We start from the raw sequence: 15,461 nt of genomic DNA on the forward strand, positions 1-15,461 counted from the left end.
AACATAGAATTGATTAACTGGAGAAGTGTGTTCTCAAAGACATTGTTTGGCTTCAAGGCTAAATTGAAAGAGAAACTACTAGAAGAAACTGTAATTACTTTTGTGATACTTGATAGATTGTTGTAGGCTTGTAGGCTTACTGTAACTAGATATTTGTAAGTACTACACCTAAGTGTCACTAAGCTAAGACAGATACATTCTAAAAACATTGTACATATTTCCAGTTGTTTATTGCTAACCCTTTTCTATGAGCATTTGTTTTTGATATACATTTTTGTTGCTGAATGATGCTTTTACTTTTACTTTTAATCTGTAATCCTCTGGAGTTGAGTCTTGGCTGAAAACTTTCAAATACATAGACATTATGTGATGTTAAGAGTTCTACCTTAGTCATCAGTTTGGCTGTACAGAGTAATGAATAACCAATAAAATACAATACCACTCTCTCGATAAAATGCAGCAAACCCCCTCCTTTTTATATGATAACATTCTATATTCTTATTTAAAGGGAAGCTCCAGTATTTATTTTGTCATTTGCACAAAAAGATTAAAAAAATAAAATAATGTAATAATCGGTTTTCTCTCTCTCTGACAATAATTAAATCAGTATACAGCCTACATTTAGGTAAAGCAGCATTACCTCAATGATACATATAAAAGTGTGTGCAGGTAAATGAGGACAAAACAGTAAACCAAAAAGTGAATAACGGGCTTTTATTGACACACATTTTGCAACATCTTCATAAGAAAATCAAAATGGCAAATTATGAGTTAGCTGATAGAAGAAGCCTTCATGTTTACAATATGAACTTTGAACTCTTGTACCTTGGCATAATTTAAGTGCTATATCTCAATATAGGTTAGGCAGTAGAACATTGTATGGCTTCAGTTCCATAATTTAATAGGGTGTTTTTCTTTGATGGCTGGTGATTACCAGCATGTCAAATTCGGTCTAAACTGGGTGAGTACTTGACAAAGAAGAAGTCTTATGTCATCAAGGATGATTACAATACCTCAAGTAAATAACATATATCATTAGAGCATGGCTTAAACAAAATATTTCAAGTATTGTTATATTGTTTCTTAGCTAAGTTTAAAAGAAAAAGTGAAATTTTATTTACTAAATATGACATGGCCGCATTTTCCAGCAATGGATCCGAGCTCCAAGCTCCTCCCCTTACCCATAATGCCCCCATCTCCCTTCTCCCTTCAGATCGAGTTTGCTGCCTAAGTAGTATCCGACATCCAACCCAACAGCACCTTATCATAATCATGAGTCATTATCAACTCCCGGGCCTAAACTGGGCCAAGGACCTCACAAGTTATACAAAGGTATATGACGACTGCACAAAAGATCAAGTCAGAGGGAAGGAGGGTGGGATGGTTGAAGACAAATGAAGTACAACTACTCAGATGGAAAGTTATGGTGAGTACATACCTTCTTTATCTGAAGTAATTTACTTAATTTGGTCTTCAATGTGTGGGACAGAGTCCCCAGCTACCAAAAATTCCTAGGTGGCCCTCATGGAAGGATGTTCCGGAGCACCGCAGAGCCAAAGGATGCTCTGTTCCTAGTCACAATATCCAGCTTGTAATGTGAAATAAAGGTATGAGATGAGGACCAAGTGACTGCCAAACAGATATCGTCCAGAGACACCCTAGACCGGAAGGCAGCTGATGTAACCATAGAGCGAGTAGAATGTGCCTTCACTTGTCCCAGCAGTGACATGCCTTTCACAGCACACGCTTGATTATTTGAATATATTGAATTGCATAGCGCAGCATTGGGCAGCTCCGCTTAATTGGGTTTAAACCATTCTCGGTTCCACAAAGTCTGCTCTTCACTTTTTCCCTTAGAACTGATCTAGTTCTCAAAATAAACACCCTATTCCAACTCTAAAGCCTGGCACTTGCACACTAAAGCAATTATATAAGTCAGCACTAAAAATTAAAAGCACTACACCCTCACAAACTCCCCTTGAGTACCTTGTTCCCCATTAGCCCTTTTTTTCAATTATAAAGGAATTCCCAATACTATTCTAGCATTTCCAAAGATCAGTTGTCTATCTCCTCTCCGGTCCAACTGGTGAATCTGAGAATCTTGCAATGTTACAACTGCCTCATGTACACAGACAACCCTCTCCTCCTCCTCCCAACAAATTCCAGCACATGTGAGAGATGCAACCATATAGCCAAACTGGAGGCTAAGCTCTCTCAACTCAGTACTGGCGTAACCAGTCAGGAGGAGAAGGAAACCACACTCACTACAATTCCAGTCTCACATAGACCTACCACGACAGCAAACCAAACACAAAAACACACAAAAACATACTCGGAGGCTCTAAATAAAAATCTGCCTAAAAAGTAGAGACCTCCAAAGCAGACATCCAAGCAACCGTTACCCCAAAACAAAACACGTGCAACACATAGCTCACAAAGCCAGTGTGCCGAACAGTCACAGCCGTTAAGGCTAAACAACACACCTGATACATTTGTAATAGGTGACTCTATCGTCAGGCACACTGATGTCCCACTCATCAGGCTGAACAAGGAGAAGGTCACAGTGAGCTGCCTGTTGGGCACTAGGATCCGTCACATAACACAAGCACTCAGGTCACTCCAAGGCAAGTACAAATATGACTCAGTCATTGTCCATGCTGGTGTTAATGACCTGAGACATACCTCCCTGGACTACATGAAAAGAAACATAGAGGAGCTCTCTGAGCATGTAGCCCAGGCCGGTATGACCCTGACCCTGAGTAGCATTTTACCCTCACCAAGAATGATGCCACAATATGAAGACAAGATGATCAATTTCAACAATTGGCTTAAGTATTGGTGTCATTCAAAGGGGATCCAATGCCTGTCAGCCTGGGATCACATGCTCAACAAGCCACGATGCTTCGCTAGGGACGGCTTGCACCTGTCACCCCTGGGCTTTCGGATATTGGCAAAGGCTCTTGACACCCCCATAGTGCCTTTTTTAGGCAAGGCTCAAAAGACAAACCCACCTCCACAGGTATCACAAGGGATAAGAAACTAAGAGTAATGCTACTCAACGCCATAAGTCTAAACCTCAAGATGCACATACTCAAAACTCTCCTTAGCATGGAGAACATCGATATCTGTGCAGTAACAGAAACCCTGGTTCAAGGCTCCCGAGAGCACCCCAGCACTACCAGGTTATACCTCATACCATGCTTTTCGGCCCCAAAACTTGGACCGAACCACAAAAGGAGGGGGAGTATCAATATTCGTCAAAGATACCCACACCTCCAGGTTGGTGGCACAGCACTAAGCATCAGAGACTATCCATGTGCAACTAACAGTGGGTAAAACTGCCTTCCAGTTTATAGTCTGCTACAGACCACCCTCCCAAACCCAGGAATCCCACTCGGCCTTCCTGAGAACACTGGAAGATATGAAGGTCTCTCCAAACACCATTATATTGGGTGACTTCAAATACCCAAACATAGACTGGGAGCATTACTCTAGCTCCATCACCCTAGCCCAAAGGTTCCTAGAATTTATAAACTCAAATGCTATGGAACAACTTGTTACCACTCCCACAAGAGGGGAAAACATACTGGACCTGATCATCACCAACATGGGGGCTCTATGCTCCAGACCAGAAGTGTATCCCTCACTGGTAAGATCAGACCATAAACTAATCTCACTGGATATTCACATCCTGACCCCACCCCCTGCCCAGAAAACCACAGTGAAAAACTTCTCTAAAGCAAATTTCACACTCCTCAAAACCGAGGTGGAATCCTTCAAAGCCCCCGGGCCAGTGGAAAATACGGCCCAGACCGCAGAACCCTTTATAAACACATTCTATGAACACCTTCAGGAATGCATGGATCATGCAATCCCAAATAAAACCAAGACCCAATCCTCCAAAGGCAGGTGCCCTGTCTGGTGGACCCTAGCCATAAACAAACTATACAATAGAAGGAGGAAGCTACTACATGATAGAGCAAAATCCCAAAAAGGGAAGGCATCTCAGATCAGTATTAGCAAGAAACTACTGGCACTCATAAAATCGTCTAAGGCCAGCTTCGAGAGAAAAATTGCACAGGACACTAAGGATAATCACAAGGCTTTCTTTAGTTATGCTAGGAACCTGGGTGGGAATTTCCAGATATGCTCAGAATTAGTCCAAAATGACAAAAAATACACCAAACCCACAGACATTGCCAACATCCTAGCTGACAGATTCAGCACAAACTTCTCCCCCCCCCACCAAAAGGGCAAATATCTATCCCAGCAGAGTGCTGCCCCTGTGACATCTCAGATGCTCAGGTAAGAGCCGCCCTCTCCAAAGCAAAAAAACACAGCATCAATGGGACCAGACGGTGTCCCGGGCTGCATCCTACATGAACTCCAAGAAGAGCTAAACCCAAACATAAAACTACTGTTCAATCTCAGCCTTACAACAGGATATGTACCCAAAGAGTGGCATACAGCAACAGTGGTCCCTCTCCACAAAGGTGGTGCCTCAACGGATCCTGGAAACTATCGCCCCATAAGCCTGACTAGCTTAGTCTACAAAGCTATGGAAAGGATCATCATGGACTTCATAAATAAAGATATTGGGGACCTACAGACACTGGATCCTACACAGTTCGGCTTTGTTAAGGGCAGATCCTACCTCTTAAACCTAGTCGATTTCTTTGAAACAGTCACCAAGGCCATTGACGAGGGGAAGGTGGTCCACACAGTCTACCTGGACCTCGCAAAAGCCTTCGATACAATACCCCACTTGGGCATTATAGATAAGCTCACCAGCTTAAATATAAACCCCTATGTCACTAGATGGGTTGCAAACTGGCTCAAGGACAGAACCCACATGGTTAGAATTGCTGGAGCCATGTCAGACTCCAAACCAGTTACAAGTGGCGTCCCACAAGGCTCAGTCCTGGGACCTCTCTTGTTCGGTATATGTTTCTCGGAGGTACAGGCCCACATGGAAGGACTGTGGCTGACTAAGTTCGCAGATGACTGCAAACTAGACACCATAATCGACTCTCCAGCCAACACAAGCATCTTACAAAAGGGCCTCACAGAAACAGACAACTGGTGCCAGAGCCATGGCCTCAAGCTAAACGCCAAAAAGTGTATAGTCATCCCCTTTGGCAAAAACAAAGTGCCCACAAATTACCACATAGGTGGTAATCCATTAAGTACAGAAGAAGTAATTAGGGACCTGGGGACCCAAGTTGATAGCAATCTCTCATTTGACAACCACGTGGCCAAAGTGGTTAGAAAAACATTTTATGTAGCCCACCTAATCATGAAGGGATTCACATCTAGATCAGTGGAGGTAATCGTGCCTCTTTACTCATCCCTCATCGGGCCCATAATTGAGTACAATGCCCCTTTTGGGACATACCTTACCAGACACCTGCAGCAACTGGAAAGACCCCAAAAGTACCTCACCAAGAGGATCAAAGGGCTCAAACAGATGCCATATGCTGCCCGGTTAAAGAAACTCCACCTCTACTCAGTGGCATACCGCCTGCTCAGAGGTGATCTGTGCCTGACGTATAAAGCCATGTCCAACCCGGAATTAATGGACATGCTGCACCTCAGAAAATCCAGATCCCATCGAGCTACACACTCGAGAGACTTGAACCTCAGCAATGAAATAAATAAGGACATGCTGGAGGGACAGATTCATAACCCAGAGGCTCCCTTCACTCTGGAATAAAATCCCAGTCCAGGTTAGGCAGAGTCCCTCATTGACTGTCTTCAAGAGGAATCTTGATGAGTGGATGGGAGATCGTAGGTTTACCCCGGATATCACTTCTGTGTCACTGTTAGACAGAGGCACAGTATACTAACCTCGAAAAAGGGCATAGCAAAATTAATTTAAAATGGGTGGCGAAAGCCAAACACACTCTGGCTAGGCTTATAAATGCCCTAGGGCAGATAGCTTAGTATGAACCTATGAACCTATAATAATGCATTGGGGAAGCCAGCGAGCAATAGTTACCTTGGAAACTGGCTTGCTTAAGAAGGGTTTAGCATAAGACATGAACAGCTGATCCAATTTATGAAAAGGTTTCATCATGTGCAAGTAAAATCTTAATTGTCTATGAACATCAAGCAGATGCAGCTTGCATTCCCCTTTATTTTTGGAAGTTAGGGAAAAAAGCTGGCAAATGGATAGTCTGATTAATATTTGCTTCTGAGGCTACCTTAGGAAGGAAAGATGTATTAGTTTGAAGTGACACTCTGTCTTTGTGTAAGATCATGTAAGGCATTTTGATAGAGAGACCCTAAAGCTCTGACACTCTTCTGGCTGAGCTAATGACAACCAAGAAAGCAGTTAAAAATTGCAAATCAAATGAAGCTGCAAGTTCAAAGGGTGCAGAGACTAATGCCTCTAACACTAAGGTAAGATCCCACGAAGGTGTAGGATCCTTAACCGGGGGTCTAGGAAGAAAGGCACCTTTAAGGAAAGTCTTACAAAGTTTGGAAGAATCCAAGGAGGAGATATTCACCCCCACATGGAAATTAGAAATAGCTGCCAGTTGGACTTTAACTGTAGAAGAACTGGTACCCTGATGAAAAATACTCACCAGAAAATCCAAGACAGCAGGAAGAAGTGCAGTAAAGGGATCCAAGGCCCGCTGAGTGGCCCATATGGAGAAACGTTTCCATTTACTACAGTACACATTTCTAGTAAAAGATTTGCGAGCCGCTACCAAAATGGACTTAACAGGTGATGACAATCCAGGAGACCTGACAATCATGGGAACCAGAGCAGCCAAGCTGTGAGCTTCAGACTGTCCAGATCTGCATGAGGGATCCCTGAGGGATGAGAAAGAAGATCCGGAACTGGATCCAGTGTCCATGGAGTAACTACCAGATGAGACCACAGTAAAGGAAACCAAGCCTGACAAAGCCAGTATGGGGCGATGAGGATCACAGTGCTCCCCAGCCTTTGAGCTTTCTGAAGAAATTTCAACATGAGAGGAAGCAGAGGATAAGCATAAAGGAGACTGGGAGTCCAAGCATGTACTATTGCATCTCTGGCGGCTTTCCACTGTGGGAGGTTCAGAGTGAAAAACTCACTGCATTTCAAGTTGGAAGGAGATTCAAAGAGATCGCAGCAAGGATGACCCCACCTTAGAAAGATCTTTTCCACTACTGAAGGATTCAGAGACCACTCGTAAGGCATTAGGATAGATCTGCTGAGCCTGTCCGGTAGAATATTGGACCACCCCGGAATGCGTGTTGCTACTAGAAAGAGGCTGGTAGAGATCGCCCATTCCAACACTCTCATGGCTTCTCAACAGAGGGATAAGATCTGGTTCCCCCTTGTTTGTTGATATACCAGACACTGACATATTGTCCGTCTGAATAGCAATCTTCTGTAGAGGAAGATAAGCACAAAAGGCCTGCAATGCCAGAAGGACTGCTCTCATCTCTAGTACGTTGATATGCAAACTGGTCTCTGAAGGGGACCATGTGCCTTGGATTGTCGTTCCCGAGCAGTGCCCCCCCCCACCCCAGCTGGGAGGCGTCTGTGGTCATCATGGTTTTGGGAAAGGCAGGGTGAAAGGAGTGTTCCTTGAGGAGATCCAGGGATTGACTCCACCACCAAAGGGAGTCCTTGCATAATCTTGAGATTCTCACAGGAAAGGACAGAGGAAGATCTAACAGGGACCACTGGACTGCAAGCATCCATTGAAGAACTCTCATATGAAGACGAGCCATCAGCAGGAGATTGATCATGGCTGCCATGAAGCCCAATGCCCTTAGGACTGCTTCTGCTGTCGGTACTTGTGTATGAAGAATGTGCAACACATGTAATCTTAGATTGTGTATCCTGTCTAAAGTGAGAAATACCCTCATTTGAGTAGTGTCCAGCTGACCCCCGATTAAAGTCCAGAATCTGGACCAGGGCCACTGAAGATTTATTCAGATTGATGGAAATGCCCAGATTGTTCACTAGTCAAATGAAGTAATCCCTGGCTTGGGAGAGCAGATGCTCTGAAGGGGCAACAAAGAGCCAATTGTCCAGGTAAGGAAAGACCTGGATACCCTGAAGCCTTAGATGATCTGCTACAGGCACCATCTCTGGGGGCTGTGGTGAGACCAAAGAGGAGGGCTCTGAACTGATAATGACTGACTCCCAGCCGGTAGTGAAGAAACCTCCGGGAGCACCTGTCTATCTTGATGTGATAGTACGCATCCTGGAGATCGATCGAGCACATCCAGTCTTTGGCCTGCAGAAAGAGCAGGATAGATTGAAGATTGACCATCCAGAACTTTGCCTAGGCTATTGACAGGTTCACTGTGAACAGATCCAGAATTGGTCTGAGTTCCCCCATTTTCTTTGGCACTAAGAAGAACCTAGAATAAACGCTGGAACCATACTGGTCTAGGGGGACCGGTTGGATGAGTTCGTTTTTTCAGCAGCTTTCTTATTTCTAGTGCTGCTTCCTCCTGTTGTGCAGGTGGGATGTCTGGGAGTTGCTTATTCGGATGGGGAGGTTCCTTGAATGTAACAAAATATCCTCTGGATATGATTTGCAACACCCAATGATCTGGTGTAATGGACTCCCATGCTTTTGGATGTCATGACAGATGACCCCCAACTGCCTCCAGAGATGAGCAGTCGAGCAACCCTTCAGGGCTGCTGCCCGGGTTTCTCCGAGAAATGTTCTCAGGACCTGAAATTCCTAGGACCACCTCTGCCTCAGGGTGGTGTCTGTTGTAACCCCCTCTTCCTCTGGGGGAAGGAGAATCCTGAGCATCCTGGGAAAATGCCTGAGACTTTCATGAAGCACATATTTTTCATTCCTGGCTGATTCCTGGAAAAGGATCTTTGAGGAGATGAGAAATGGATCCCGATGGCAGACAGGGTCTTCCTGTCCTCACTCTGGACCAGTGTCTTTTTCACCGATTTCCCAAAAAGGGGAGAACCATCATACATTGGTGAAAGACACCTTGAAGGGCTCTAAAAATTGACAAAACCAGAGCCAGGCATGACATCTGATGGCAACGCCTGTCCCGGCTGCCCTTACGGCTTCCTCTGTGGCATGAGAGAGTAGTCGCATGGACATATTAGCAACCGCTTTGAGAGTGGCAATTCTAGCAGAGAACGGCTTCTTGTCCTTCACTGACATGGACTCTGGGGTAGACTCTGTGATTTCTTTCACAAGATCTCTCTGAAGTCGAACAACGTGTGCCATATAGTTCAGTGCCCTCAATGAGAAGGTTGCTGAGGCATATACTTGCTTCCCAAAACTGTCCATCGCCCTTGATTCTCGATCTGTAGGATGAACCGTGGAGCTCTCCTGTGCAAGCTCCTTCTTGGTGGCAGCCACCACCGTCATTGGATCTACCGGGGACCCCTTGTTCCAATGTGTCCTGTCCAAGGGGGGGGGGGATTTCAAGACTTTGTTGGGGCACTTGGGAATGGGCTGTATGGTGTCTGGCTCCTTCCATGCCCTAGATGTTATGAGATCCACTAAAGGATCCACAGGAGGGGACACCCAAGAGGTAGATAGGCCTAAGCTGAGTGTCTCCAGGAACACAGACTAGTCTGAGGTCAGTTTGGGGACAGACCACTCCCCCCTCTGGCGGAGGAGCTCCATGATGTTTTTAAATGAGACATCCTCAGGGGGTGAATGGGAGGAACCTTCCCCTTCCTCCAAGTCCATGTCTTCAGTGAGGGACAGTCCAAGTGCCTCCTCTTACACATTCATTTACAAGGAACCTCCTCAGGTGGACTCTTACGGGAGCACTCACAAATATCTTGCTGTTCCATCGCCGGAACTTCCTGGGGCATTGTGACCACAGGCAGTCCCTGAGATGGCAAGATGGTCAGAACTGCACTCAGAGCAAAAGGAGTCTGTACAGAGTCCGAGGACGAGATGGTCAAAGGTCTCGACCCTGCAAGAACCCTCTCGACCTCGTTGAATGCTGAGGGGGAACAAACCTCCTGGGATCAACTAATGGGGACCATTCCCTCCTGACCCAACAGGTGAGTCAGAGCCGAGCCACCAGAAGCCAAGATGCCAAATGGGATGCTCTGCTCTAAAGCACTTATAGCAGAAAGCACCCCCTCTGATCCAACCCCGAGGCTATGGCTCCAAGAGCTTGGATCTGATCCAGTCAAATCTGACAAACTCAAGCTGACAGCTGGCATCGAGGTACATGGTACAGTCAGCACCGACCCCTCGACCTCTAGGGTCCTCAGATCCAAAAACTCCGAAACCACCAGTTGGATTGGAAAAGGAGTTATTGGTCAGAAAAAAGGTTGCAAGGAGCCACCTCCTGAGGGAGAGGGCACCGGCAAGACTCCCATCTGGATCTTTGTGCAGATAAACCTCTGCAATATTTTGTCTGTCTCTGCTTCACTGAGGCTCTGGGTGGAGCAGGATGACGCCACTGAGACTGGTCAAGAAAGCCGGTGGGGGGAAGACCTAGCCAGGCACCAGCTACTGGTTTCCTTGGGCTCAGGGGGAAAACCTAGATGAATGTAGCCGAGGATACCCAAGCCTAGTAGGAGGCTTCACTTTGGGTGGTGGACCCACTTGTGAAGAGCGGTCGGGGGACTGCTTGCAAGACTGGTCTTTTTTGGACTTGTCCCCTTCCCCGAACCTCTTGGCAGGAGTACAAGTCGCAGAGGCCAGGGAAGAGGAAAAAGATGCAGCTGCCTCTGCTCCCCCTGCGAGGGAAGAAGGAATTGTCATCCCTAAAGAGGGAAGCAGACATTTAAGGATAAGTTTGTCCCACCTGTCCTTAAGTGCTCTGGGGTTGAACACAGTGCAAATAGGACAGGGGGACTTGAGGTGGTCTGCACCCAGGCATACCACACACAGAGTGTGGCCGTCCACTGGGGAGAGCTCATGACCACACTCTGCATTTTCTGAAGCTTGCTTTAGGGGCTTCTGCCATCCTGGTACCAGCCTCCCCCCCCCACACAATCTATAGAGAAAGATAAGTAAAAGAAGAAGGAAAGATTTTTTTTGTCCGACACAGACACAGGGAGGAAAGGAAAGATATAAAGTAAAGAATAGGATAAAAAATACAAAGTATTTACACATTTACGCGACCCACTAACTGGAGCTTGGAGCCACGCTTGTACCAACGCTGGCAGCAAATGAGATCTGAAGGGAGAAGGGAGACAGGGGGCATTATGAATAAGGGGAGGAGCTTGGAGCTTGGATCCATAGCTGGAAAAGGCGTCTGTGTCAGATCCGTTGTGGATCTGAAACCCACAGGTTGAAGACCAAATGAAGTAAACTACTTCAGATCAGAAGGTTCACAATCATACAGTTTATAATGCAGTAGCATGCACAATCATTGGTTAATTATGTATAATATAATATTCAGATAAGTAGGTATTCATACATATAGTAGAGGAGTTGCCCATAGTATAGTGTTAGTGTTTGTAAGAAGCTAGAGAGATCAGTTGAGGAGATAGGTGGATTAGACAGGGGTGATGTAAGGATAGTGGGGGGGGTGAGGGGAAGGGGGTAAGTAATATACTGATATGCAGGAGTCTTGAGAATGGGGATGGAGAAGGTGTGCTGTTGGCCAAAGTGGGGAGTAAGGAGGGTAAATAGGTATGGGGCAGTTAGCCTGGGTAGCAACAAGAGCAGAGCCAGTTGTTTGTTAGGTGTTCTTTTAGGAGTTTTTTAAACTGGGGGAGACTGGAAGTGTCTACAATATTTTGTGGAGTAGAGTTCCAGATCTTGGAAATATAGTTAGAATAGAGGGATTCTCCAGCTTTGTTGTTGCTTTTATTGATATTAAGGAGGTTTTTTGAGAGGACTGGAATTGTATATTTGTGGAGTGTGGAAGAAGCATGTATTGTAGTGCAGGAGGGTTTTTTTTTCTGGTTGATATGCAATTCTATGGGCAGAGCTGAACTGATTATAGGATAATAGATGGGAAAGTTCTAGCCATTTTAGCTGTTGTATGGATAAGCAGAGGTGGGAGGTATGTGTGGAGTTAGTGGCAAATTTTGCTGTTTTGTTGTAGCAGGAGTTAAGTTTGGTGAGGTCAAATTTGCTTAGCTTAGTAAATATGGGGGAGGCATAGAGTAGTGTGAATAGTTAGTGAGTTCTTTCTATGTCGTGTGGATAGTAAATGAGTTCTTTCTATATTTTGTAGGGTTTGATTAGTGAGAAAAGGCTTGGTTCTATATAGGGAACCTAGTTTGATGTGAGTCGATTTAATGGTTCAAGCTAGGTGTAGGTCCAATTTCAATTTATTATTGATAATTACACCTAGTAACTTAGTTTGGGAGATTGCTGATATAGTGGTGGTGTTTGGGATAGAAGGGCATACGTTTGGTTTTGGATGGATTCAGTATAAGTTTGTCTTTGGCTAGTCAGGTTTCTACTTAAGAGAAGGATTGTGGGTGTTTATTTCTAATTGTTGTACAGTAGACCCAGTACAGATGAGGGTAAAATCATCTGCATGTTGGATGACTGAGGCAAGGGAAGTGGACTTGTGTATTTGGTCGGTGAAGATGAAGAAAGGTAGGGGGCCAAGTATTGACCCTTGAGGGACATCTGTGTTGACAGGAAGTAGAGTGGTGAGCTCATGTTGCCATTTGACAGCTTGCTGTCGCAGTGGAACCATGACAGGGAGGACTCGCTGGGGTTAAGGCAGGTGAGCTCAATGAGCAGTTTCTGGTGGAAAACTGTATCAAAGGCTTTGGACAGATCCAAAAAGACTGATGAGACATATTTACCTTGGTTTCTATATTGGTTTACAGTGTCAGTGAAGCTAAGGAGTGCAGTTGTGGTGCTGTGGTGTGGGAGAAATTTATGTTTGGTGTGAGATAGAAGGTCATTGGTAAGTAGGTGGTTCAAGAGCTGGGTATGAATGCATTTTTTAGTATTTTGAAGAGGGGTGAAGGAATGGCAGTGGGTTGATAATTAGGTAGTTCAGTGTTATTGCCCCCTTTGTGCAAGGAAATAATGTATGATATTTTTCAGTTTAACGGAGTGTAGTTTTCCAGGATAGATTGATTAATTAGGATTGAGACTGGGAAGGCAACTGGGAAGGCAGTGGTATCTGCCACTATCTTTAGAAATTCAGATGGTAGGTTGTTTGCTGTTAGGGAAGTGGGCCTGAGTTTTTTTTTTAGTACATTTTTGATGGTGTGGGTTGGAACTGGTTTAAAGGAGAGGTTGTTACTAGTGGGATTATTAGTGGTTGGGATAGTTGATGTGTTTTGATGAGGGTTGATTAGGGAGCATATTGAGTTTGTGAAGAAGGTGTTAAATTGTGAGGCTATACTGTTGGTTGTTCTTGCTAGATTTGATTTGGGGGTAGTGGTATTACCTGGATGGAGTAGTTGGATTTATGGATGACCAACATTTTTTAGGATTGTTATGGTTTAGTTGTTGGGCAGTTGTGTAATAAGTTATTTTGTCAGATTTTATTTGAGATTTGGCTTTCTTTCTTAGTTCCTTGTAGAGTTGTAGGCTTTTCAGATTTTTACTACTTTTCCAGTGTGACCTGGCTGCATCTCTTTGTCTAAGTAAAATGTTGGTCTCTTTTTTGAGCCAAGGTGTATAGTGATTTCTTAGATGGGTAGATCTGCAGGGGGCTAATCTAGTGAGGATATTAAGAAAGGTGTTGTTAAAATGTACTGCTGCATCTAGGGGTAAGGTTTTTAGGGGTGCTCAGTTACAATAGTTGTAACACAGAGCAGATTGCTTGGGCATTGAATTGCTTTTTGTTATGGATAAGCTGGATATGTGGTTGCCTGCATGGGTTTGTACTGTGTCTAAGGAGGTATGTGGGGAGGTGAGTCTATATTATATCATTAAATGCTTAAAAAAGCGAACGCTGGTTGATCGACCTAATTTAAGCGAAAGCTTACAATCTCGAACTGTCAGATCAGCGATTTTTTTTCCCAGGAAAAAAAAATTGCTGATCCAAAACACATATACACAACACAAGCACACCAAACAAACAGAAATCCACACACATACACCTAAAATCTGATACCTAACCCTACACTAAACTATGCACACACCACTAACTACCCACTTACCTTAACCCAAACCCTAACCCTAAGGTCTGTCACTATCGCACACTCACCTCACCCACTCCCTAACCCTAACTCACTTAAATCTGCCCTAACCCTCATGTCCACTCAATCGCACACACACCTAACCCGAGCCCTAACCCTAACTCACCTAAATCACCCTAACACATACATCCACATAACTTTCCACCATAACACTGAAAATACCGAAGCAACAGAAACGGACAATTGAATTCTTTCCCTAGGAAAAAATTAGAGTTTCTGCTGCTTCGATATTTTGCAGTTTCGCAAAAATAAGTTCGATCAATCCCTTTTTTAAGTGTTTGAGGATATAACATAGACCCTGGGGAGGTGATCGCTTATATTATCTGGGAGACAAACAGCTTGGTAGTTTGCTGATGACTTGTTAGTGAGGGTCCAGTCTAAAATAGATTCTCTGTGGGAGCATTTATCAATTCTAGTCACATCCTGGATGAGTTTGGAGAAGCCGTGGAGGTTTATAAAGTTGGTGGGACTGCTGGAGTTAATGCTGCTTATAGTTTACCTGACCCCTTAATATAATGTTCAGGATGTTGAAAAAGGAATTCATCTGCAAATTATATGAATGACTTGCTTCTATATAGCTATTTAAAATGATAGCTAGGTATTATTTCAGAAATGTGCATTTGCAGTTTTAAAGTATAGTGAAACAGCAATTTCGCCTTCAAACACAGCAACAAATGTAATCCTTGAGTTGTAAGTGGCAGTGATTACTGTACTGACATAACTGTGAAATGCTGTACATACCTCTCAACTTCTTAAAGCAAGACATATATATATATATATATATATATATATATATATATATATATATATACACACACATATATATATATATATATATATATATATATATATATATATTACTGCTAAATGAATTTGAAGCTACTTTTGCCACCATTTAAAATGCTGCTTTTCTAAATGCTGCTGCTTATAACGGGTCTATATTAGAAGTTCGAAGAGTATCTTCGAACGCTTAAATGCTGACACGTAAAGAGTGAACGCTGGAAAGTGCGAATGGCCACTTCCGTGAATTTTTTCCCTGTGAAAACATTTTCTTGTTTGTTATTGGGAATTGCCCTTTTCTCCAATGTAGAACGATCTTGGAGTTGGTATATTTAGTTGCAGCGTGTGTGGGGGGGGGGGGGGGTGAAGCCCCCCACTTGATTAGGGTTTTAAAGTTTGTTTTTGTGTTTATGGCCAAGTGAATTTTTTCTCTAGGAAAAAATTTGCGGAAGTGGCCATTCACGGTTTGAAGCTTTTGCTGTTTACGTGTTCGAAGAAAAGTTTCTTGGAGCATATAATATAGACCCCTTATAACAGTGTTAGACTTAATATTACTAGTGACAAGAACAAGTACTTTTTAAAATAAATATACATTATTTGT

At 44.0% G+C, this 15,461-nt stretch overlaps 1 protein-coding gene across 3 annotated transcripts in view; it reads left to right on the forward strand.

Moving 5' to 3' along the window:
- NLGN1 (neuroligin 1) overlaps positions 1-15,461 on the forward strand; it is a 2,101,123-nt gene that overhangs the window by 194,026 nt on the left and 1,891,636 nt on the right. The window lies entirely within an intron of this gene.

Source organism: Protopterus annectens, chromosome 4.part1, assembly GCF_019279795.1.
Source record: "Protopterus annectens isolate FY-2018-M chromosome 4.part1, PAN1.0, whole genome shotgun sequence".
Classification (NCBI taxonomy): domain Eukaryota; kingdom Metazoa; phylum Chordata; order Ceratodontiformes; family Protopteridae; genus Protopterus; species Protopterus annectens.